The sequence below is a fragment of the Lissotriton helveticus genome, chromosome 4_1 (genome assembly GCF_964261635.1).
Source record: "Lissotriton helveticus chromosome 4_1, aLisHel1.1, whole genome shotgun sequence".
NCBI lineage: Eukaryota > Metazoa > Chordata > Amphibia > Caudata > Salamandridae > Lissotriton > Lissotriton helveticus.
In genome coordinates, this window is record NC_136063.1 from 1145101111 (window position 1) to 1145126618 (window position 25508).

Below are 25508 nucleotides of genomic sequence, written 5' to 3' on the forward strand. Positions count from 1 at the left end.
AACATTAAATTTAATAAATATATATATATATATATATATATTCACTGAAAAAACCATAGGTTATAGACCATATATAGTTAGGAATTAGCATTTACAAAACCTTGAAAATTCACTGAAAAAACCATAGGTTATAGACCATATATCGTTAGGAATTAGCATTTAAAAAACCTTATTTTACTCACACAAAACCATTGAAATTCCATATATAGTTAGTTGCACTAACTATATATCGCGCACCCGCAATCCACTGCTGATGATGTCACATATTACATCATTCATGACATGGTCAGTGACATCACTGATGACATCACTGATGACATCTCAAATGACATCACTGATGACATCACTGATGACAACATCCAGTGACTGTATGTTTCTGTAAAGTTAAAATGTGTCTTACATATTGAAGAATGAGTGGAAGTATAAGTGTCTTGACAAAGGATTTAGTAGGTGCATGACTGAATGTATGAGTGAGTGATTAAATGTGTCTCACTGAGTGCATGGGTTAGTGACTAAAGTGTCTTAATTTGTGCATCATTATGTCTGTTGTTCTGTAAACTGCTGCATGTGTTGATCAGTAGCTATATGATTAACTATATGGGTTACTGATTGATTGTCCAAGTATTTGTATGGGAGACTGAGTGTGTGTGTGGCTGGCTGGGAGGTGTGTGACTCTGTGCAGATCAATGTGTACTTGTATCAATGATTGTATAACAAGGTAAGTATGTGTTAGTATATGTTTGAAAATGTAAGGTGCTCTACACAGAGTCGCAATACTCTGTTTAGTCTTTGCAGATAACAAAAAATCGTGTAAAAAAAACAAAAGGAATCGAGCAAAATCAGTAGGCCACTAATGGGATCTCTTTTTGACCTCGCTAAAATAGAAACATTAGGAACAACCCCTCATGACAAATACGAAACTAGTGAGATGAACTGAACTCCACACAATGATGGCTGCAAAACAGCTCGGCTCCGCCACCCACCCCGCCCAAAATAACGATAAAGAGCGGCTGCCATGATTGGTTGCGGAATGGCCACGACGGAGCTACGAAATGGTGGTGCTCTCATGCTAACCCCAGCTTCAGTCTGAAACATCCAGAAACACTGTAGACTACCAATTCGATCAGTTCCGGTAGCGCCCCAATGTAACCCGGTAGAGAAGAACTAGCCCTCCCCTCTTTGACTGATGGTTCTTGTTGCCTGTCCCTTCTGTTGTCATTTAACAGAACTATTTAGCCTGCTGAAAGGGGTTGTGTTCCGACCGCTGGTTGGTGGAGACATTTTGACTATATTCTGGACCTGCGTTGTCGCGTAATGCGTCATATGACGCGCCGCGTTAGCGCATCCGGAAGTCATCCGGGGTGCGACGCGCAGCGCGTAACGTAAGCATAACAAGTCATGTGACTTGTTAATAAAACTTTTCATAGGTTCATTTTACTTTTCTTATTCTAATGATGAAAGGCTTAGTCATATGACCTAAAGATTACGCTTTTTATTACTTCCGAACATTATTTTTTCTTAAATATATGTTATAATGTTCCAGGCTAATGTACTTTCCCGGAAAATTTACAACTGTCCTGCAAGTAAAATATATTCTTTTTTCGAGAAAAAGAGCGTTTCTTCGTCCCATGACGGAGCCGTTGAGCAAAAGAGGGTCGACCTGCTGTCTTAGTCGCCGATACGCCTGAATATGAGATTCGTATCGATCACTTTATATTGCAGGAGTAGAAAACACAACAGCCCTTGACCATTTATCTTTACTGCGTTCCTGCGTATTATACCTTTTACCCTTCATGTAATTGGTCTGCTTTATTTCACTTGCCTTTTAATGATTCTAAAACAGTGACTATTATTAAAAACTTAACCAATGTATATACTACTACCATGTTTTCTTTTAAAAACCTTTATTGTGAAAATTTCATTATACAAATACGAGCCTATAACCACGTGGGCCGGCCACGGAGCAAACTGTAATCGTATATGATGAGTAGACATTTACACTGTAGAGGAACGTAACGGGCGGGCCATTAGGTTGCAAGAACTAAGATGTCTAACAGTTGCGGAATTGGTGGACGTACATTTTATAATTAAAATATGACAGGGCCAGTTACAATAAAATTATCTAGATATACATTTGCGGGCAAGTACCATGGGTGACGTTAATTCGAACTTTCAATAGTACAGTAATCAATAACACATCAGAACTTAATATCAATAGGGATGTCGAAATATTCAATCAATTCTCGTCCCCGCCCGCCATGTGCTTCAAAACTGCATACGTATCTCGTGATTTCAAGGTTCTGCAACCAGTACACAACAAGGAGTTACGAGTCCCATTTATTCCGGCGCCATTTTGGGCGAGGACGGGCAGGTCCAGGATATAGTCAAAATGTCTCTACCAACCATCGACTATGATGATGTTCATATGCTGTATTTATTAGAGTAACACTCATCTGTCCACATGAAATTAATTTGCCACAATCTAAACATGTCATTTTAATCTTTCCAAAGTTCTTCTAAATATTTGGGAACGTTTCCCTTGCCTCTGATGCTGTCAGTGCCACTTCTTTGATGAATGTACTGGCAGGTCGGGGGTTCTCCTCCAAATCTCTCTTTTATGCAGCACTATAATTAATTGGTGCCACCTCTCCATATGACGATGCATGGTATAGTTACCATAACTATATTTTTTTTCGGTTCCTCTGGAGAGTACATCGTGGCAGATGAAGCGTGTAACGTACCGGGCATTTACCTTTTTTTGCATGTACAGGAAAGGAAAAAAAAATCGAGCGTCCGAGTTCTAAGGTGTCCCAGGGCCATTTTAGTGGACCAGGCCCAAATCCAAAGAACAGGCCGCCATTTTGAGAGTCCTGTTGCAGCCGCCTGTCGCTGTAGCATCAAGAGCAGCCGAAACTCAGCTGAATGGCAACTGAAACGGTAAAGGGGCGCCCCACTACAGCAGACGAGCCTCCACCTAGGAAGGCCCGTTCACGCCGCCTCCCCCCCCCCCTTCGGGCACCCCACGCCGTTATTCGGAGCAGTATTGTAGGATGGCCACACCAGTGCGGCAACTTGCTAGACATCACCTCGGTGGTAACCGAATCTCAGCGCCTTGTGGTGTCTTCTCTTCAGAAAATATTGTTGCGCTGCCTTTGGCCCCATTCGCACATCGGTCCGCTACTGACGCCATCTCACAGGCTAATGGGGCGCCCCACGCCGAGTTTCAGCATTGTAGGATGGCCACACCAGTACAGCAACTTGCTAGACATCACCTCGGTGCCATCCGGATCTTGGCATCTCAGCGCCTTGTGGTGTCTTCTAGTCAGAAAATATTGTTGCGCTGCCTTTGGCCCCATTCGCACATCGGTCCGCTACTGACACCATCTCACAGGCCAACAGGGCGCCCCACGCCAACTTTTACCATTGTAGGATGGCCACACCAGTGCCACAACTTGCTAGACACCACCTCGGTGCCATCCGGATCTTGGCATCTCAGCGCCTTGTGGTGTCTTCTATTCAGAAAATATTGTTGCGCTGCCTTTGGCCCCATTCGCACATCGGTCCGCTACTGACGCCATCTCACAGGCCAACGGGGCGCCCCACGCCGACTTTCAACATTGTAGGATGGCCACACCAGTGCGGCAACTTACTAGACACCACCTCGGTGCCATCCGGATCTTGGCGCGTTGTGCTGCCTTCGGCCTATTCGCACATCGGTCCGCTACTGACGCGAACTCACAGGCCAACGGGGCGCCCCACGCCGACTTTCAGCATTGTAGGATGGCCACACCAGTGCTGCAACTTGCTGGACACCACCTCGGTGCCATCCGGATCTTGGCGCGTTGTGTTGCCTTCGGCCTATTCGCACATTGGTCCGCTACTGACGCCGCCTCACGTGCCAACGTATTTTCTCCGCATTTTATACCCTATGCCGCATAACAGGTCATGTGACTTGTTTATAAAACTTTTCATTGGTTCATTTTACTTTTGGTTTCCTAATGATGGAAGGCTTGATCATATGACCTAAAAATAACACTTTTCATTGGATGAAAACTTTTTTTTTTTCCCAAACGATGAAAGCCCCACCTTGTTTCTGGATGTTTCAGACTGAAGCTGGCGTCACCATGAAAGCACCACCATCTCGTGGCTCCGTCGTGGTCATTCCGCGAGCAATCATGGCAGCCGCTCCCCACCAGAAGCCTGCAGGAGTCGGGGGCCCCCAAAACTTTTGATGAATCCTCAAGGCGGAGGGGACGCTTTCGAGAATGGGGTCCAAGACCTAGCAGACAAGCGTCCGATTTCCAAGGTGTCCCAGGGCCATTTCAGTGGACCAGGCCCAAAAAGGAAACAGCCTGCCGCCATTTTGAGAGTCCTGTGACAGCCGCCTATCGCTGCACCGCAAGAGTGGGCGCAACTCAGCTAAATTGCGGCTTTTGACACAGTGGACCAAAAGCGGACGGAATGGCAACTGAAACGGTAAAGGGGCGCCCCACTACAACAGACGAGACTCCACCTGGAGAGGCCCGTTCACGCCGCCTCCCCCCCCCCCCCGGGGCGCCCCACGCAGTTATTCGGAGCAGCATTGTAGGATACCAAAACCAGTGCGGCAACTTACTGGACATCACCTTGGTGCCATCGTTCTGCTGCCTTGGAACTATTCGCACAACAGTTTGCTACTGATGACCCACCCCCCGCGACGCCCCACGCCGGATGCCGAAATCAGTGCGGCACCCAGGCAACATCACCTGGGTGCCGTCCAGAAATCTGGACGTTGTGCTGCGTTGGGACTATTCGCACAGCCGACCGCTACTTCGTTGTTTTTCCCTAAAAATGTTTATATGTTATTACTGTTTTTGTTTTGTTGTATATATTTATAAGTTATTAAAGTTTTATAATCTTACTACTTTGTTGGAGTGCTATATATTTTTAATGTGACACATAATTGTAAAAACTTTGATGTACAAAGAGTCATCCCTGGAATCTTCCGCTTCAGGCTCGGTCCCCTCCCCAATCACAATACAGGATGGTTTTCAGATAATAGGAACGCGTCTGCTGTGACGGATCTCATCGAGTGTGGGCCTTGATCTACTATAACTCCTTTGAAGAGGGGTGATTCTTTACAGCTAGGGCCATAAACTACATCTGCAGGGCTAGCTGATACCCTAGGACCGGCCTGGACAATCGGACACAGAGGAAAAGGAGTGTCAGAGGGTGTGGTAGTGAATAGGGCGAAAGGGAAGTGTCGGGCGGGCACAGGGTGTGATTCTCAGGGAAGAGCAGCGCAGATGGGGGGTGGTTTATTACCCATGCATAAGACAGAGAGCGGGGATGACCACTGCCTGGGGGAGATGCTTGCGAGGGTGGGGAGCCATGCTAAGGATCGACAGCGTGCAGAGAGTGGGTCTGGTCAAGGCATCTAAAATGACTGCCGTGCACGACAAAAGTGTGGCATTTGAAAAAAGGCAAGATGGCGCAGACAATGTTTTTCAACACTTCCTGATTTCCTTCTAATGGAACGTTAACAGACGTTGGGGCATATTACCAAAGTTAAGCGATATTTATCCCTAACGATGCTTAGCAACGAATTTTTTACCGCTAAGCATCGTCAGAAATTATCGCAGATAAACCTTGCTATTATCAAGGTTTATCGCAAATACGATAAAAAACGACCGCAATGCATTAATATCGCTGAAAACTCAGCGATATTCATGCATTACCGAGCTAATGCTCTTAGCCATGTTATCCACCTCCCATTGGATAACATGGCTAAGAACTGCTCAGGGCAGGTGTTAGCTTTTGGAGATATTCGCGCCAGTCGCTAACATCTTGGCTAACTGGTGTTAGCAACAGCTAGGTAATACAGAGAAAATTTTATCTCCGCGAAGCGGAGCGCTGTTACAGATATATATCTTTTTTTGAACGTTAATTTCTCAAAATCCACTGAAGCACATATATTGAGACCTAGCAAAGGCACATCGGGCTACCAGTCCCTACAATTTTGCCAAGTTTCGTGCAAATCCATTCAGCCGTTCGATTATTATTATTATTTTTTTTTTTCCCGCGGGCCCTTTTAAAACCTCCACATCAAACCTAGAGGGTCAGGGAGGATCTACTATGCCCCCTTATGGTCATTTGCCCCTTCGCTTTGGCCTCCTCTTGTCTCTCGATCCTACCGAGAGACAAGATGGCGGCCGCTACGGACTGTTTGGAATGTTTACAGACGCCGGAGAACCAATCAGCTTCGCTTCACAAAGCTCCGTAACGCGTAAAGTCCGCGAACCGGAGCGCTGCCTGGTCCGCTGTTACAGATATATATCTTTTTTTGAACGTTAATTTCTCAAAATCCACTGAAGCACATATATTGAGACCTAGCAAAGGCACATCGGGCTACCAGTCCCTACAATTTTGCCAAGTTTCGTGGAAATCCATTCAGCCGTTCGGCCTAAAAGTGAGGCCAACCGCCCTATGGAAAACTCAATGTTAAAAACACGTTTTGGTACCCCCCTTTTTTCTCGGCCCCCCCTTGACAAACCCCCCCCAAATTTCCGGGGGCTGCTCAGAAACAAAATGTGCCATTTTCCTGAAAATGTCAGCCAATTCCGTCCACAAACGCCAAAGTTATTAGACATAGAATTTTCAAAAAACCCATAGAGAAAAAATCCTAACTATATATACCTACTGGCGACCGCCAGTAGGTAATATATATATATATATATATATATATATATATATATATATATCAATCAAGAAAATATTTGCCAAGCCCGGTTCGGAATCATTTCCAGCCATTTAATGCATTTTTCTGCAGCTCCATACCTTACGCGTTTCAGCTTTGTTAAGCCTTGTTCACAGGTAGGGAACAATTTACAAAATGATTGCAAGTGCTGTTGTTATATATATATATATATATATATATATATATATATATATATTACCTACTGGCGGTCGCCAGTAGGTAGTTATAGTTAGGATTGGCTACCATAGGAAATCCGCAACATTCTATTGGGAATAACTCTGGCGCCGGTTGAAGAATTTGTGTAATTTTCCAAAATTTTGGCCAGCTCCGCTGCGCTCCTTCCCTGAAAGTTTTTGGGGGATTCGTGAAGTGGGAGCTGAGAAAAAAGGGGAGTCCCAAAACGTGTTTTCCCCATGTTAATTTCCATAGGACGGTCTGACAAGTCTACAGCCCGAACCGCTGAACGGAATTACGCCAAACTTGGCAACATTGTAGGGACTGGTACGCAGATGTGCCTTTGCTATGTTTGGTGAAAATTGCTCCAGTGGTTTTTACGAAAATTATCTTCAAAAACACATATATATCTATAGGCGCTCTCCGAGCGCTCACAGGTGCGCGTACCGGGGAGCACACCCAGCGCGCTACGGGAGTGCGCGAGCGGAAAGCTGATTGGTTGTCGGGTGTCTGTCAACATCCTAAACAGTCCAGAGAGTCCGCCATCTTTTGTCTCGGTAAAATCGAGACACAAGAGGTGAAAAAAAGGGGGAAATAATTAAAAGGGGGCAGAGTAGACACCCCCTGACCCCCTAGGTTTTCTGAGGGGGGCCTAGAAGGACCTTGAAGGGCAAAAAAACATTTTTTTTTATTTTTTTTTCGCGGGGTAAGCGATGGCTGCGCTCCCCGGTACGCTCTCCGGTACGCGCACCCTGAGCGCACCACGGGGAAAAACAATGTAAAAAAATAGAGTAAAAAATATAAAGTAGAGTGTTTAGAGGAAAGTGATGCATTGCTGGAATGTGTCATAAAAATGATGCAACTCCAGCAAGGCATCCTTTCACATGGGGCCAGTCCCATGTGAAAGGGCCTGCGTCAGTCTTACGCCTGCTGTGAGGCAGGCGCAAGATTTAGACGCAACAGCATCGTAAAAGTGATGCGTGAAATGCGTCACTTCTACGACCCTTCCTTACGTCAATACGCCCCCTTTGCATACATTAAACCTGGCGCAGGTATAATGTGTCGCAGGGGTTTACAAAGTGACGCATCTACCTAGTTGCGTCACTTTGTAAATATGACTCAACAAGGTGCATATTTTACACCACTGGTGCGTCACAAAAAGTGACGCACCGGCGGCATAAAAGTGATGCATGGCCTCATAAATGAGGCCTTCAGTCTACTACTCATGCGTCATATTTAATGTATGACGCACTATGTCGCAAGGAGTTACAGATACGTCAGTATTTCTGACGTATCTGTAAGCGCAAAAGTGATGCATTGCTGGAGTGTGTCACAAAAGTGACGCAACTCCAGCAATGCATCTTTTCACATGGGGCCAGCCCCATGTGAAGAGGCCTGCATCAGTCTTACGCCTGCTGTGAGGCAGGCGCAAGATTTTGACACACCGGTGTCCTAAAAGTGACGCAGTGAAATCTCATAGATTTCACTGCGTCACTTCTACGACCCTTTCTTGCGTCAATACGCCCCCTTTGCATACATTACACCTGGCGCAGGTATAATGTGGCGCAGGGGTTTACAAAGTGACGCATTTACCTGGATGCGTCACTTTATAAATATGACTCAACAAGGTGCATTTTTTACACCACTGGTGCATCACAAAAAGTGACGCACCGGTGGCGTAAAAGTGACGCATGGCCTCATAAATGAGGCCTTCAGTCTTCTACTCTTACTTTTTCTTTCACTTTCTCTGTTTCTTCACTGCCTTACTCACCTTGTCTCACACTCAATTGTCTTTATCCAGTCTGTATATCCACTCTTTCCTCAACATCACTGCTCTTTTCTTACCCTTCCACACCACCGTTCTTTTACTACATTTTCTTCACTTATCCACATTCCCCATGTTCACTCTCCTTCTCCTCACTCTCCTTCCCCACACTCACCTTCTTTCAGTCCCCCTACTTCACTTCCCTTCCCCTCTCGTCCCTTTCTTTGCTTTCTCACTCATTTTCCTCTCTTCTCTCACTGCACTCCACTTTAGTTACTCTTTTTCATTTTTTTAAGAATACAGCTCTTTGATGAGAATTGGAGGTAGTTCTGAAAAGAACTTTTTTTTTTCTTCTTTTTTCCTTTTTTTTGAACAAAAACAAAACCAGGGAATGGGAAACTGCTCAACAGGAGCAAAAACAAAAAATCAAAATTAGGAGTGGGGACGGCAGCGGTGGTTGTCTAATGCTCGAACCATGAGCATAACACTTTGTTCCGCATAACAAAGTAGCTGATCACATTTTCTGCATTTAATTACGGCTTCATTAAAAGCAGGCTGAATATTAGGGATCAGCTCTTCTGGTCACCCCCTCACCGATGTAGTTGGTCCTCCGGTTGAAGTAGAGGCACCATCCCTGGGAGCCTCTCGTGCCAGAGCCCTGACACTCTCCCGGGCATAGTTCTGGGGTGCCTCCTCTCGATGTGGCAAATCATGGTGGAGTTTCCAAATGAATATTTTTTGGTGCGGTCACCCCGTCACAGGACAGTGTGACAAATTCGGCACTCCACCTTTGGAGCATTTACTTTTTTTTATCATCTGGAATGGAAAAAACTTCCATATGAAATGTTCTTTTACCCTTGGCTGAGGAACCTCTTCATCAATAAATCCCTCTGTGTCATCATCGCTGCTGGATGCTCTGGCAGCCATGGTAATCCAACAAAGATCCAAGAACAAAAAGACAGGTCTTGCAGTCACAAAAGTGAAAGAAGAAGTGAAGGAAATGGGTGGGGATTTCATTCTTTGTAAAAAAACTGTTAGCAACCAATGAAAAGAGTTATTTTAAGGTCACATGACTTGACGCGCTTACCCTGAGCGCACCGGAGCGCTTCCGGGGGCGCTTACGCGGCGTGAATGTAGGCGCTTCCACGGCGCGCCTGAGTGACATTTTGATAGCTTTACGGAAATGTAAAATCATTTTCATTTCGTAAATCAAAAATACTGCTTTTATAAGTATGGTACTAAATGTCTTGCATTATTATTTACTTTTCATACATATTTTTTTTACGAACGCAGAAATAGCACTCTCGGTGCGCTCTCGGGAGAGCTTGCCGGTGCGCGCACCCTGAGCGCACCAGGAAAAAATGTAAAAAAAAATATATACATTGAACAAATAATTATCTTTTTTAAAAATATAATTAATTGTTGTAAAAAACAGCTAATAAAAAAAACGTAGGTTACAAAGTCGATATACAAATGAATTAGCGTTTAAAAAAACTATGAAATTCACTGAAAAAACCATAGGTTTCACAAACGTTATAGTTAGGAATTAGTTTTTAAAAAACCTTTGAAATTCACTAAAAAAAACATAGGTTTCACAATCGTTATAGTTAGGAATTAGCATTTAAAAATCCTTTGAAATTCACTGAAAAAACCATAGGTTTCACACTCGTTATAGTTAGGAATTAGCATTTAAAAAACCTTTGAAATTCACTGAAAAAACCATAGGTTTCACACCAGTTATAGTTAGCTGAACATTTTACTCATACAAAACCATTGAAATTCCCACGTTATAGTTAGTTGGACTCACTATAACTCGCGCGCCTGCAATCCACTGCTGATGATGTCACATATTACATCATTCATGACATGGTCAGTGACATCACTGATGACATCACGGATGACATCTCAAATGACATCACTGATGACATCACTGCTGGCATCATCCAGTGTCTGTGTGTTTCTGAAAAGTTAAAATACAATTAAGTTAAAGTTAATAATTTACATATTGAAGAATGAGTGGATGTATGAGAGTCTGGATGAAGGATTTAGTAGGTGCGTGACTGACTGTATGAGTGAGTGATTAAATGTGTCTTACTGAATGCATTGGTTAGTGACTAAACTGTCTGAATGTGTGCATTAGTATGTCTGTTGTTGTGTAAGCTGCTGCATGTGTTGATCAGTAGCTATATGAGTGGCTATATGGGTATTGATTGGTTGTTCAAGTATTTGTATGTGAGGGTGAGTGTGTGTGTGGGTGGCTGGGAGGTGTGTGACTCTGTGCATATATGTGTGAGCAGTTGATTCACTTGGTATATGGGTTCAAGAGTGCATGTGGAAAGAGCTGTATGGGGGGTTGACTGTCTGCATGGATGTGTTGATGAGTGAATGGCTATCTCAGTGGTCCATGTCCAAGTAAGTACATATGTAAAACACAGTGCATGTGAGAGTTGCCATATATAAATGACTATACATGAGAGCCTGTGATTGCGTAAGTGACTGTATGGATCAATGTGCACTTGTATCAGTGATTGTAAAAGAGAGTAAGTATGTGTTACTATATATTTGAATAAGTAAGGTTTAGTGTGTATAACTGTGTAGTTGAGGAAATGGGAGTGTGATTGATTCTCTGCATAACTGACTAGGTGTTTGAGTAACTCTGTGGATGAGTGTCAGTGTGTAAGTGTCTGTATAGGTGTATGACTGGATATGATAGTGTTCTATTGATGAGTGACCGTATGTATGAGTGATTGTATGGGTGAATGAGTGGATGTGTGTGTAGACCTAGAAATCAGTGAGTGCGTATGTAGTTACTGGTATTGGTGTGTCAATAATTTCAGGAATGGTAGTTTGTATTTAACACTGGGTGTATCAAAGGTTAGATTAGAGTGTGAGGAGGTGCATCGCAATATCACATGGATGATGTCATCGGTGATGTCATCAGTGATGTCATTTGAGATGTCATCAGTGATGTCATTTGAGATGTCATCAGTGATGTCATCAGTGATGTTACTGACCATGTCATAAATGATGTAATATGTGACATCATCAACAGTGGATTGCGGGAGCGCGAGTTATAGTGAGTCCAACTAACTATAACGTGAGAATTTCAATGGTTTTGTATGAGTAAAATGTTCAGCTAACTATAACTGGTGTGAAACCTATGGTTTTTTCAGTGAATATATATATATATATATATATGATTATATATATATATATATATATATATATATATATATATATATATATATATATATATAAATAATAAATACGTTCTTATGTTTTTACAATTACATTTGACACTACATTAACTGCAACAGTAGTGAACATGTTGGATAGCGGAGGGGAATAATTTACTATTCCAATTCCAGGGAGTGCAACAGTAGGGAAAGTGTTGGATGGCAGAGGGGAATAACTTACTGTTTCCACTCCAGGGAGTGCAACAGTAGGGTAAGTGTTGGATAGCGTAGGAGTAAAATGTACTATTTTCACTCCAGAGAGTGCAACAGTAGGGAAAGTGTTGGATAGCGTAGGGGTAAAATGAACTATTCCCACTCCAGAGAGTGCAACAGTAGGGAAAGTGTTGGATAGCGGAGGGGAATAATTTACTATTCCCACTAGACTCCCCTAAATTGGCCCAAAATAAGTTTCCCGCTCTGATATTTGCGGACCATACCCTGTTGCTGTCTAAGTCAGCTCGGGGTATGCAGTGTGTTTTAGACCAGTTCGCACAGTTCTACCAAAAAAGGAATTTGGTGATCAATATTAAAAAAACTAAATATATGGTTTTTAATGCCAGATGTAGTAATTGTCCCGAACCGCTGTTAGAGCACGGAGCACTTGAAAGGGTCCCTACCTTTGAATATCTTGGACTCACACTGACTGAAAAAATGGGGTGGGGCCCCCAGCTGGCAAAGGCTAATATAAAACTCACCCAGGCAGCTGGGGGAATTTTAAAAGTGCATAGGAATTATGCTGTAAAAAATTTGAGGACACCAATGGAAATATACAGGGTTCAAGCTAGGTCTATGTCTCTGTATGGGGCTGAACTGTTTGGGCATACTCCCCATAATGCCCTCACAGTGACTGAAAACAATTGTCTAAGACAAATCCTGACTCTCCCTAAAAACAGCCCGCTCGTTCCGCTAAGGATCGACTTAAACATTGTTCCTCTTGCGGAAATTATCTCCATTCGGCAACTTTTATAATGGCAGCGGTTGTGGAGCACCCCCGAATTGGTTAGCTACAAGGAAGAACTAAAAGTGGTGTTCTCAACATTTGGGGCGGGTAGCTTGCCTTGGATTTCGTATGTCAGGCACTCGTTTAGGACAATAGGCTTGGAAAACTTGTGGACAGATCCTGAAGTATCTTGTCCAGCCACTCCTAAGAAACCGTTGGTAAAAGTTTGGAAAGAGCACAAACTAGCACAATTATTCCAGTCAACAAACCAATCCACCTTAACCCATAGATTCCACGATCTTAAGAGCCATTACGAATTTGAGAAGGCCCTGGACACCATCCACCCGACTCTAGCAGAGAAGCTGTTTCTACAGTTCAGATTTGGTACCTTGCCGCTATTCGCTACTACTGATAAGTGGGTGGGAGCATCCTCCCACTTGTGCCCAGGGTGCCAAATTGAGGAAGAAATGGTAATCCATGTCATGCTTTTCTGCGGAGTATACAATCAGCCCAGTCGCAAATGGATTCTACAATTATGTGGGAATTTGGGTGTGAGGAACTATTTAGAGTTCTTTAGAATCCTAAAGTCGAACACCGACTCAGTCTATGCGATAGCTGTATCCAATTTCCTGTTTTCCATGTGGCTAATCCGCAGAAACTTGTTAAAAACTGAATAGTTTACAATCAGTGATTTTTGTCCTAAGCCTTCTTAGATCAATATTTGGATGTATACTCATAAGCTCACATATGGGGGGCTGAAGAGGGAGACCTGGTGGGTTATACCTGGGATGCAAGTGGAACAGTTGGCCCACATTCCTCTTTTAGAATTTTTTAGAGTTTTACATTTTTTATTAATTGAATTGTAATTTATACTTTATAATGTTTTTTACAACCATGTAATCCCAGAAAGACGATTGTATTTGTTGGTATTCTTATCATGCCCAAACGACGATGTATGTCATGATCGTGTACTTGGACCTAGGTTTTGTAATAATACTTGTTTTATTGTTACTGTGATTTTTATCGCTACACCTAGCTGCAATAAAGTTTTGAACGAACGACTATTCCCACTACAGCAAAATAATAAACATTAATTAACAGACAACTAATTAATTAAAAAAAATGTACCTCCCACCATATTCCCTTATGAATGACACCACCAATGTTGTAAACATTAACACAATTAACATAAACAATTAACAATTAATTAATTAATCAATAACAATTAAGAAGCAATTTAAAAATAATCAATAATAAAGTAATTCACACAAATACCACCAAAAAACTACTGAAAATAATTTTTATATAAATATATTTTTTTAAATATATTAAAATCAAGTTACTTCCCTCCCTATTCCCCTATCAACCCTCAACCCGCTCTTAAATAAATAACACAAATACCATAATTAAATATTAACTAATAATAACCAGTTAATAACTAATTAAGAATACATTATTTACCACAATTAACAATATAAAATGTTAAATACATAAATATTGAATAATTAAAAATATAAATGAATTAATTATTTTTAAAATACTTACCACCGTACTTCCCTATAAACCCACAACTCACTCCTAAAAAATGAAAAAATTCACATATACACCTTTAATTATTAATATTCAACAACCAATAATTTAGTAAATAATAACACATTAATTACTATAATTCACAATATAAAATATAAAATACTTAAATATTAATTAACCAAAACAATTGAATGTAATTAATTAAAATTACATTTCTTCCCACCCTATTCCCCTATAAACCCATAACCCGCTGCCCAAAAAATAACACAATTAAGATATTTACCAAATATTAATTAATAATTAACAATCAATTAATAACTAATTAATGATAAATTAATTACCTATACATAATATTAAATACCTAAATAATAATTGATAATAATTAATAAATTATGATTAAATTACTTCCCACCCTATTCCCCTATCAACCCACAAGAGAGGAGTTGGCCTAACGGCTAGGGCGCTCGATCTCAGACCTGGGGATCTGGGTTCGAGTCTCGGTAACAACGCCAAAACCTCCTGTGATTCTGGGCAAATCACTTAATCTCCCCGTGCCTAAAATGAAAGTGTGTCCTCATGTAACGTAACTGGAAAAATATGTAAAGCGCTCTGATACCTGATTCGGTTCGTGTCTAGTTGGCGCTATATAAAACTCTGCAAAAAAAAAAAAACGCTCTTAAATAAATAACACAAATACCATAATTAATAATTAATTATTAACTATTAATAGTCAGTTAATAACTAATTAAGAACACATTATTTACCTCAATTAACAATATAAAATGTTAAATACATAAATATTAAATAATTAAAAATATAAATGAACTAAATATTTTTAAAATACTTACCAACCTACTTCCTTATAAACCCACAACCCACTCCTAAAAAATGAAAAAATTCACTTATACACCTTTAATTATTAATAATCAACAACCAATATTTTACTAAATAATAACACACTAATTACTATAATTAACAATATAAAATATTAAATACCTAAACATTAATGAACAAAAAGAATTGAATTTAATTAATTAAAATTAAATTACTTCCCACCCTATTCCCCTACAAACCCACAACCCGCTCCCAAAAAAATAACACAATTAAGATATTTACCAAATATGAATTATTATTTAGCAACCAATTATTAACTAATTAATAATAAGTGTATTAACACAATTACAAATATAAAATACCAACATATTTATTATTAAAAAATATTAATTAATTAATTATAATTAAATTACTTCCCACCCTATTCCCCTATAAACCCACAACCGGCTCCTAAAAAGATAACACAATTAAAATAGTTACCAAATATGAATTAATAATTAACAATCAATTAATAACTAATTAATGATGAATTAATTATCTATACATAATATTAAATACCTAAATAATAATTGATAATATTTAATTAATTATTATTAAATTACTTCCCACCCTATTCCCCGTTACGGAACAAAAACACAACATGTAATTTAAAAAACATGAATAACTTCTAAAAAATTATTATTACATTTTCTATAAATAAATTACTTTCCACCCTATTCCCCTATAAACCCACAACCTGCTACAGAACTAAAACACAAAATGTACTCGAAAAAAAAAAATTGTAACCTCTAAAAATTAAACACATATATTCAAAAACAAATGCAATACTAACACAAAAACATAGAACACAGACATTTAAAATACACACTAAAATACATAACACTAAATAAAACAACAATTTTTTTTAAAACAATATTTTTGCAAACGATATAACTTACTTTGATCTTTTGGAAAACAATATTACTTACCTTCAACTCGATATTCTTGCCAACGATATTCAGACTGTCGTTATTTTTGTATCCCTGTGCTCCTCCTGTCACACAGACCTCCCGAGGCTTCGCCGGGAGCAACAACGCTACCTGCTGTGGCGCAACCTGACATTTTAAAAACACGCTTTTAGACTTGACTTTACCTGTCCTGGGGCCGCGCTCTGGACACCGCGCACCCCTCTTGCCGCCACTTTGCCCCCCTTGGGCTCACGCTACCGAGCGCCCCACGCCGAGCGTTCTCCCCCCCTCTGACAGGCAGGTCACTGGGGCGGGGATGGGCGTGGCTTCCATCTTGGGCTGCTCTGGGGTTGGCGGTGCAGCTCCTCTGTCCCTCCCCCCTGGCTAATTCTTCCGGGCTTGGTGAGTCCCGCCCCAGCTCCTCCTGTCACACAGACCTCCCGAGACTTCGCCGGGAGCAACAACGCTACCTGCTGTGGCACAACCTGACATTTTAAAAACACGCTTTTAGACTTGACTTTAGCTGTCCTGGGGCCGCGCTCTGGACACCGCGCGCCCCTCTTGCCGCCACTTCGCCCCCCTTGGGCTCACGCTACCGAGCGCCCCACGCCGAGCGTTCTCCCCCCCTCTGACGGGCAGGTCACTGGGGCGGGGACGGGCGTGGCTTCCATCTTGGGCTGCTCTGGGGTTGGCGGTGCAGCTCCTCTGTCCCTCCACCCCCTGCCACGCCCCTACAGCTTCCTGTGGCTTATTTCATGGCACTTCCATCCCGGCCGCGCAGCGGACGAGCGCAGCGGGCGCGACGAAGGCCTGGGGCCTTACACTCTGCCCCTCTGCTTGCATACTCATCCGTGCAGCTCCTCTCCTGCTCGGCAAATGTGCCTCTTCCCCTGTCCCTCACGCAGCATCTTACTTCCCTAGGTATTTACGCCCCTCATCCTGGCCGTACTGCTCCCCTGCAGTCTACTCCTTCCTTGCACTCCCTGGACTCTATGCCTTCAACCACTACTTCTTCTTCCTCTCATATTGCCTCTGCCTGCCTCCTCAACACTCACTCGGCAGGCAAACATCAATTGCAATTATTCAACCTCCTTACCTCTAATTCTCCTGACATTCTGTTTTTAACAGAACCCTGGTTTTCAGAGGCCTCCCTTCCTGATATCCTGGCCATCCTCCCCGATTCCTATTACGCCCTCCGGGCTGATCGCCCTGACGGCAGGATCGGAGGGGGTGTAGCCATGGTTGTTCGGACCAGTCTTCAATTCCAGCTTCTTTCCCAACCTTCTATAGCTGGCGTGGACTTTTTGGTTGCCCGCTCCACTAATCTTCCCGTCCCTCTGACAGTCGTCCTTGTGTACCGCCACCCCCTGAGTATGCCCTTATTTGTGGCCTCCCTGCAGGAACTCCTTGCTACACTTGTAGTTAATAACTCCTCGGTTCTCCAGCTGGGAGACTTCAACTACTGGCCTGGTGATCCCAGGGAGGACCTGGCGTCCAAAGACTTCACGGCCACTCTCTTGTGCCTTAATCTTCAGTCCCATGTTTCTGTTCCCACCCACAACCTTGGCCATATATTGGACCAAGTTTGGTCATCTCAGGACATAGTCACTCCCCCTAGCATTCTTCCTTGCACATGGTCTGACCATTCTCTCATTTTCTTTACTATCAACCTTGGGTCCCCTCACTAACCCCTTCGCCCTAAGAATATCCTTGTCCGCAGCTGGAACCGCGCGATCTGCATTCCCTTTCTCTCTCCCTTGCATCTTCTCCCCCTGACCTTAATGGCCTTCCTCTTGACATCCAGGCCGCTGCAGTCAGCAACTGGCTATCCTCTTCCTGTGATCAAGTTGCCCCTCTTAAGATAGTCAAGTCTGTTCGCCCGCACGAGGCCCACAAATGGTTCAATTCTGAACTTAAGGTTCTTAAACTGGAACTCAGACGCTCTGAGCGTCTCTGGCGCCGCAATTACTGCCCCGACCTCAGGGCTAACTACAAACGCCTGTTGAATGACTATAAAAAAGCCATCCTTGCGTCCAAGACCAAGTATTTCTCTGAGCAGGTCGCCTTGTCCGCGAACAAATCTAAAGAGATTTTTTCTCTGGTCAACAACTTTGCCACCTCTGATCGCGTATGCCCCAAGCTCATTCCTTCCCAGGCCCTCTGCTCCTACTTAAACGACTTCTTTATTGAGAAGATCGTTAAAATAAAATCTAACATTCCTACCACTCCCTTCCTTTCCCATTATTCTGCTCCCCCTGTTCCCAATTCTTCCCTTGATTCCTTCCCATCTATCTCCTTGGACTCTTTTCTTGCCTTGCTTACCAAAATCAAGTCCGGCTCTCCAGCCGCTTGTGCTCCTGCTCGCGTGTTGAGTACTCTCTTTACCTCTTGCCCCACCACTCCTCTTTCTCTTCTCAATGCTTCTCTTTCCACTGGTTTGGTCCCCTCCTCATTTAAATCTGCGATTGTCCTCCCTATCCTCAAAAAACCTGGTCTGGATTCTTCCCTTCTCTCTAATTTCAGACCCATCTCTCTCTTACCCTATCTTGCTAAAATTCTTGAAAGTTATGTTACCTCTTGTCTTTCCTCTTACGTTGAGCAGAACCATCTCCTCGCTTCCCATCAAGCGGGTTTCCGCTCGGGTCACTCTACGGAATCAGTGGTGCTTGCGGTCCTTGATGAGCTGAAAGCCAAGGCCGATACCAACTCCCCCCAAGCTCTGGTTCTCCTCGATTTGTCCGCTGCGTTCGACACGGTTGATCATACCATCTTACTTGACCGCGTCGGCGCAGCGGGCATTCGGGGCTCTGCTCTCTCCTGGATTGCGTCCTTTCTTACAGGCCGCTCACAAGCTGTTCATCTCTCTGGCTTCTCCGCTTCTCCCCTCCCGGTGTCTTGTGGGGTTCCCCAAGGTTCCTCCCTCTCTCCTCTTCTTTTTAACCTTTATATCCGTCCCCTCATTGTTTCTCTTCTTGACCTGGGGGTCTCTGTGTATAATTACGCAGATGACCTCCAGCTCGTCTTTGATCTTTCCTCTTCTTCTCACTCTTTATCATTTTTTCGCTCCACTCTGGTTTTCATTTCTGGATGGATGAGCGCCAATCATCTCAAGCTCAACCCAGACAAGACCGAGCTTGTCTTGACTGGTGGCTCATCCAGTCCTTGGTCCTCTGCCTTTTGGCCCCCCATCTTTGGTCCCCCCCCACCCCGGTTTCCTCTGTTAAAACGCTGGGCATTAAGGTCAGTCAGGACCTGTCAATGCACGGCCAGGTCAGCTCTGTTGTGTCCTCCTGCTTTCTTTCCCTTCGTCTGATCCGAAAAATTTCCCATTTTTTCCCCTGGATTCCCTTAAAATTATCATTTCGCCCCTTATTACTTCCCGCCTTGATTATGGAAACAGCTTGTTCGTGGGCATCCCAGCCTACGAAACTCGCCGTCTCCAAGCAATTCAAAATCAGGCTGCTCGTCTTATTTTTCATTTTCCCAAAACTCACCACATCACTCCTGTCCTTAAATCACTTCACTGGCTACCTGTTTTGCAGAGATCCCTATTTAAACTAGGGTGCTTAGTCTTCCGGGCTGTTGATCGCTCTGCTCTGGCGTTCATCAATACCCTGATCTCCACTCACACCCCTGCCCGCACCCTCCGTTCCTCTAGTTCCGCCCTCCTCACTGTTCCCCGCTTCCGCAAATCCCGCACTGGTGGTACCAGATTCTCTGTTCTTGCCCCCCGGTTCTGGAACTCCCTCCCTCTATCTCTGCGCTCAATTCCCATTTTTTCACACTTCCGTAAAGCGCTCAAGACTTTCTTGTTTGCCCAGGCATACTCGGGCTAAACTTCCTCGGCCCTGTTCTGTTCTGATCAGTAGAGCTCTCAGCGCCAGGAAGCCGCTTGGCCACCGTGTGCTCAATAAATACCTTATTCATTCATTCATTCATCCCGATATTTTGGACTCGATATTAGTGTCAGTCGATATTTAAAACTCAATATTTTGACTGTTCACAATTGGTATATCTCATGTTTACTACTAAAATGCATCCATTCCCCCTACACCTCCTGAATCCTGCACACCCTTAGCTCGCTTGCACACCGTCTTGTTGGACCTGGCTCTCTCTGCAGGGTCTCCCCAAAACCTTTTGCCTTTATCCTCCACTTTTTGCTGAATTTCTTTTGGTGGCATAAGGACTCTGTGTACTTTACCACAGCTAACCAGTGCTAAAGTGCTTGTGTTCTCCCCTCAAAAAGAAGATAGATTTGGCTTATGCCCATTTGGAATATTTAATTTACTGTGTAAGTCCCTAGTAAGGTGGCACTACCTTTGCCCAGGGCCTGTAAAATAAATGTTACTAATGAGCCAGCAGCACTGGTTGTGGCACCCAAATTCAAATTCACGTTATTTCGGTTAGAAAAGCATTCATAAAAGCCCATTAAATCATATCACAAATATACACAAAACAATCCATTGCACTAAAATTTGAGAAAGCCACCCACTTAAGTAGCCCTTTTTCCAATTTCACACCTTCCTTTTTAATACATGTAGGTCACCCCTAGGGTAGGCATTGGACAGCCCAGAGGGCAGGGTGCAGTGCATTCAAAAATAAAGACATATACTTTTAAGTTTTACATGTCCTGGTAGTGAAAAACCTTACATTAGTTTTTCTTTACTGCAAGGACTATCTCTCCAGCAGGATAACGTTGGAGTCACCTTATTGCGCTTTATAAGTGTAATTTCCAAATGGGAATAGATAACTAGCTCACTTTTGGTGTCTTTGGAACTGGAAGTTAAAATCCTAACTTATGGTGAAATTGGATTTTTTTAATTACTATTTTGAAAATGGCACTTTCCTGCCTTAGCCATTTAGTGCCTGTGGCCTGCCTCTGGTCACGTGATTGGGTGAAGCTGACAGTTAAACTTTGTGTTTTCCTTCTAGATGGCCTCACATAATAGGGAGCTTTCGGTGTGCCTGGATGGGCCATCGCTGATGGGAAGGCGGAGCTGGGCACAGACCAACTTACACTTGAAGAGATTATGTACTGCCTCCGCACAAAGGGCAGCATTCCCCCTGTATTTAGTCTGAAGCCAGGACATGGAAGGCAGGATGCCTGGGGACTTCAAAGGTGAAACCCCTTGAATATTCTTCCCACTTTAAATACACAACTGGGTATAAATACTGAACCTCAGACACAAACTCTTAAGTACACTTCTGAACCTATGGATACTCAGCCAGGAAGAAGGACTACTGTGCTGCCTCAAGGACTGCCACTCTGCTGGACTGCTTCTCTACACAAACTGCTGCCCTGCTGTGTTGAACTGTTACCTTCTGCTCTCTTGCCTGGGGAACGAAACCTGGACCTACTACTTCATCTTGAACCCAGGACCCCAGAGTGACACCAAGGACTAGTCTGCTGGCCTCCTGATCTAAGCCTCAGGGACATAAAAGGCACCCCAACATCCTGCATCAGCCCCTGGATCCAGCTGCTGCGAGTTACTGATCCCCAAGTAGTGCCGCTCAGGTACTTTACCCTCGGTGTGGCTAATGGGTACTGAAATTAAGCATTTGGGATCATCGCAACCACGAACAGGCCAGTTTGTAGCAATATCTTGTTAATTGCACCGCAAATCAGCACAAAGCTCCATCAGCCCGACTCTTAACACTGAAGCATTGATTGCTCATGGAGACAGCCACCGTGAAGCTACAGCAACATGCACCTGCAGCGCCGGCCGCGTTTCGCTGACACCCTTCTGCGACGCTCTCCCTGCTCCTCCCGGCCCTCTTGAAAGAGAATGGGACTCTTGGCACAGACCAGAGAAGGTGACCTTCAGTGGGATTAACCTAGGACTGTATACTACCTATGTTAAATCACGGTTGGCCTGAACTTTTGAATTTGACCCAGTTCAGCATAACCAGATATTTTGAGTTGGTGCTTTGCTAATTTTAGTGCCAATCCGCTCAAAGTGCATTTGCAGTAGCTCCCACAACATTTTTCTCTGCAGCAGCAAATCCTGTTCAGTTGCTCCTCGCAGTATCGCCATCATGGAGCCCTCATCAAATACAGCCTTCAGCTTTGTCCAGCTGGAAGTTTTCACCTTCCAAAAAAGAGACCAGGGCCCAGGTGTACTGACATTGGTGTTTGCTATTAACAAATAGTGTTTTTTTGCGATTTGCTGTTTGGTAATCACAAACACTAATGTACCTCACAGCTCCACTTGGGCTGGTGTGCAGGGGCCATATTTTTGGCTGGAAACTGAAACAACCGATTTGTGTGCAGGTACAGGGGATAGCTCCAGTAGACAGACCAGCCTTCGTAGATGTTGCTCTGTTCTGTTTTTCCACTTCAAGCAGCACAGCACAGAAAATGTGGAAGCTGCGTTGAATTAAATCTTTTTAAATTACAACCAAGTTGTCTTAGTCTGTATGATTGTAAAGTCATCCCATATAATCAAAAATGATTTAAATGGAAAATTGTACCAAAGAGGGAAATTGTAACATAACCCTTCAAATATAAAAGTGTGCTACCTCTCAACCTGTATCATGTAAAAATAAACTCATGTAAGTCACACCTAAATCCGAAATAATTTTTCACCACAAAGTGAAATTATATCACATCTTCTTTCATTTGCAGTCTTACTTTCTTTCTCAACAGTATCACGACAAAAGCAATCAATACTGACAAAAATGAAATAAGAAGTAACATTGCACCGCAGAGTGAAATTATTTAATGTGAACCTTCAGTGGCAAACAAAGTCTATGGGTCAGATTTACTAGCCCTTGCATTGCCATTGCATCAAGCAAGGGGACACATGACACTGCAAGTGCTTAAGTGAGAAATACTAACCAGCACAAAGCCACCTTGCATGGGTCTGCGTGGTTGAGTAGATTTAGAGTAACACAAAGTAGTGCAAATCTCTGCCTTCCATTACTCTGTGTTGTGAAGGCATTCCATGAGTGGAGCATGGGTGTTCTCATGCATCCATCCATTAGATTTTGACACAATCTCATAGTTACTGAGGGTAGTAAACCTGGGTTTGCGTCAAAATGGTACCCCTGCACAACAGAGGCATAACAAGGAGAAAATATCTCAATTTCTCCTTGTTATTTCCTCTTTTTAAGTGTGCTGAATTCTGCAGCGCTCACAGATGGAGGAAAATGCAGTGAAGGATTGTTTTTGTGCAGGAACACTCCTGCCTGTAAAGCAGCCCCCCTTGTACCTGGCAGAAGGGTGCCTATGATGGCACTAGGCAGTACTAAGGGGGTCATTAGGATGGCGGGAGGACTTTTCCCGCCCGCCGTCCTTGTGGTAATTGGGACCCGCCGCCGTCCCATCACCACCATTAGGATGCGCGCGCCACAGTGGCGGGCGCATCCCTCATTCCTACCATTGTGGTGGGCTGTGCACTCAGCACCGCCCGCCACAATGGCAGGAAAACATGCTGTGCACTTCCATGCACAGCATGGCAGGCACTGCGCTGCCAGGCCGGCGGTGGCTACTGCCAGCCTGGCGGAGGCAATCCACTTGACATCGTGATGGGCCCCTAAGTGCGCCAACACATGGAGAGAGCAGGAATGTGTCATATCTTAGTAGATATGGTGCATTCCTGCTCTCTACCTGTCAAACAGAGCAGCAGGTTTTCTGGCTGCGTTGTGTGGCATGGTATTGTGATAAATCTGGCCCAGTGTCTCAGTCTGTTTTGTAGTGTTAGCAAGCTATGAAAACAAATATCAAACCACAGGTACAGTTTCAACAAAATGAGAAATTACGTCATATAGCCCTTATTTGAAAACTCTGGGCCTCATTCACTATATTTAGACACACTGCACAACTTCATGCTGCGCTGTCAGGTGTCAATATAAAAGGGCAGGAATGTGCTGTATCTTCAAGATACAGCGCATTCCTGTCCTTCTCCCCTACACTGCCACACAAACAGCAGCCGGGCTCCAACGCAGACACCCTTGATCCATAGTTCAAGGGTGCCTACGTTGCAGGGCTGATTGGTGTTGCACAGGAAGGGACACCTTCCTGCACAAAAGCAATCATTAACTGCTGATTGCTCCTTCTTTGTGTGCTGCAGAATTAGGAGAAATAAAAGTATTTCTCCTTGTTGTGCCACTCCTATGCCTCCCCTGGGAAGGCGTAGGATTCTTACCCACTCCCAGGTTTATGACACTTTGTGAATTTGGGAATGCGCCAGGTTCCATGAATGTTGCATGGGAGCACCCACAGCATCACCCATGGAAAGCCCTTACTCACAGAATAATGCATGAAAGTGGCCCGTATTTACAAGGCCATGAAAAGTCACGCAGGTTGACTTTATGTAGCCTTGTAAATATGGGAAGGCACACTGTAACTCCGGTGCATCTAAAAATGTGACTCACTGGCAGTGCAATGGGCTTGTAAATGAGGCCCTCTGAATGGACAGTAGTAAAAAGGTCTACCTGGAACAACATTCTCTTTTAACTTGTATTGTGGGAAAGTGTCTCTGCTTAGGTGATAAGATTATGGTAGAAAATATATTTTGCCCAACCGGTTGTTCCACAACATTCTACATAATGTCAGCATCAGGGAAGATAATCATGTGTTTATGCTAGGAGTGGCAGATAAAAAATTCATTAATTCACAATTAGCAGCAGGAACTCCCATAATCTCCTCGTGCCACTCTTGGCATCAAAGTGCGTGGGTGCATACGAGGTGTGTATGCATTACGTGTGTGCCGGATGTCATCATTGCTGGCTGGTTAACATTAAAGTATTGCTTCCACTAGTCAAACCTAGCAAGCATGTCTGACATCCTTTAGAGGAACTTATTCCTCCAGAGCAATGTTTGAATAAATTATGGTTACATGGTGCATAGAGCACAATTTTCTTATAAATGACTACAAAGTCTGAGGTTCTGAAGGGGCAATAATTAAATATTTCAATAAATTTGTGCTGTGTAAAGCCCTGAGGTATTGGAGATCACTCTCTGAAAACTGATAGCAAAACAGAGAATGTTTCACTGCAATCACTCTAAACAGTGGCAAAAATGCCATATGTATCAAGGTAGCTGAATGCAAGTGCAAATGCCTATAGTTTTTCCAAATGTATATAGCGTTTTTCTGTGCATCATTTTCCACCCTGCCTCTTCCAGGCAGATTCCTAGTTACATCTTGTAACTGACCCACCTATTTGGAAGTGACTTGGTGAAATAAAATCTAGTTGTATGAATCTCACATTCATAGGCTGTAGACAGCAGAGATAATTGAAGCCTACATGCTTCTACAGCAATGCTTATGCTCAATTATACAGACCTTGCAATATCAGACAGCAGATAGTTTACACCAATCTAAGTTGAGGAAAGAGGGAATAT

General features: G+C 43.4%; 1 protein-coding gene across 1 annotated transcript in view; it reads left to right on the plus strand.

Moving 5' to 3' along the window:
* The window catches only part of LOC144828121 (molybdenum cofactor sulfurase-like), a 650078-nt gene that overhangs the window by 496517 nt on the left and 128053 nt on the right, over positions 1-25508 (plus strand). The window lies entirely within an intron of this gene.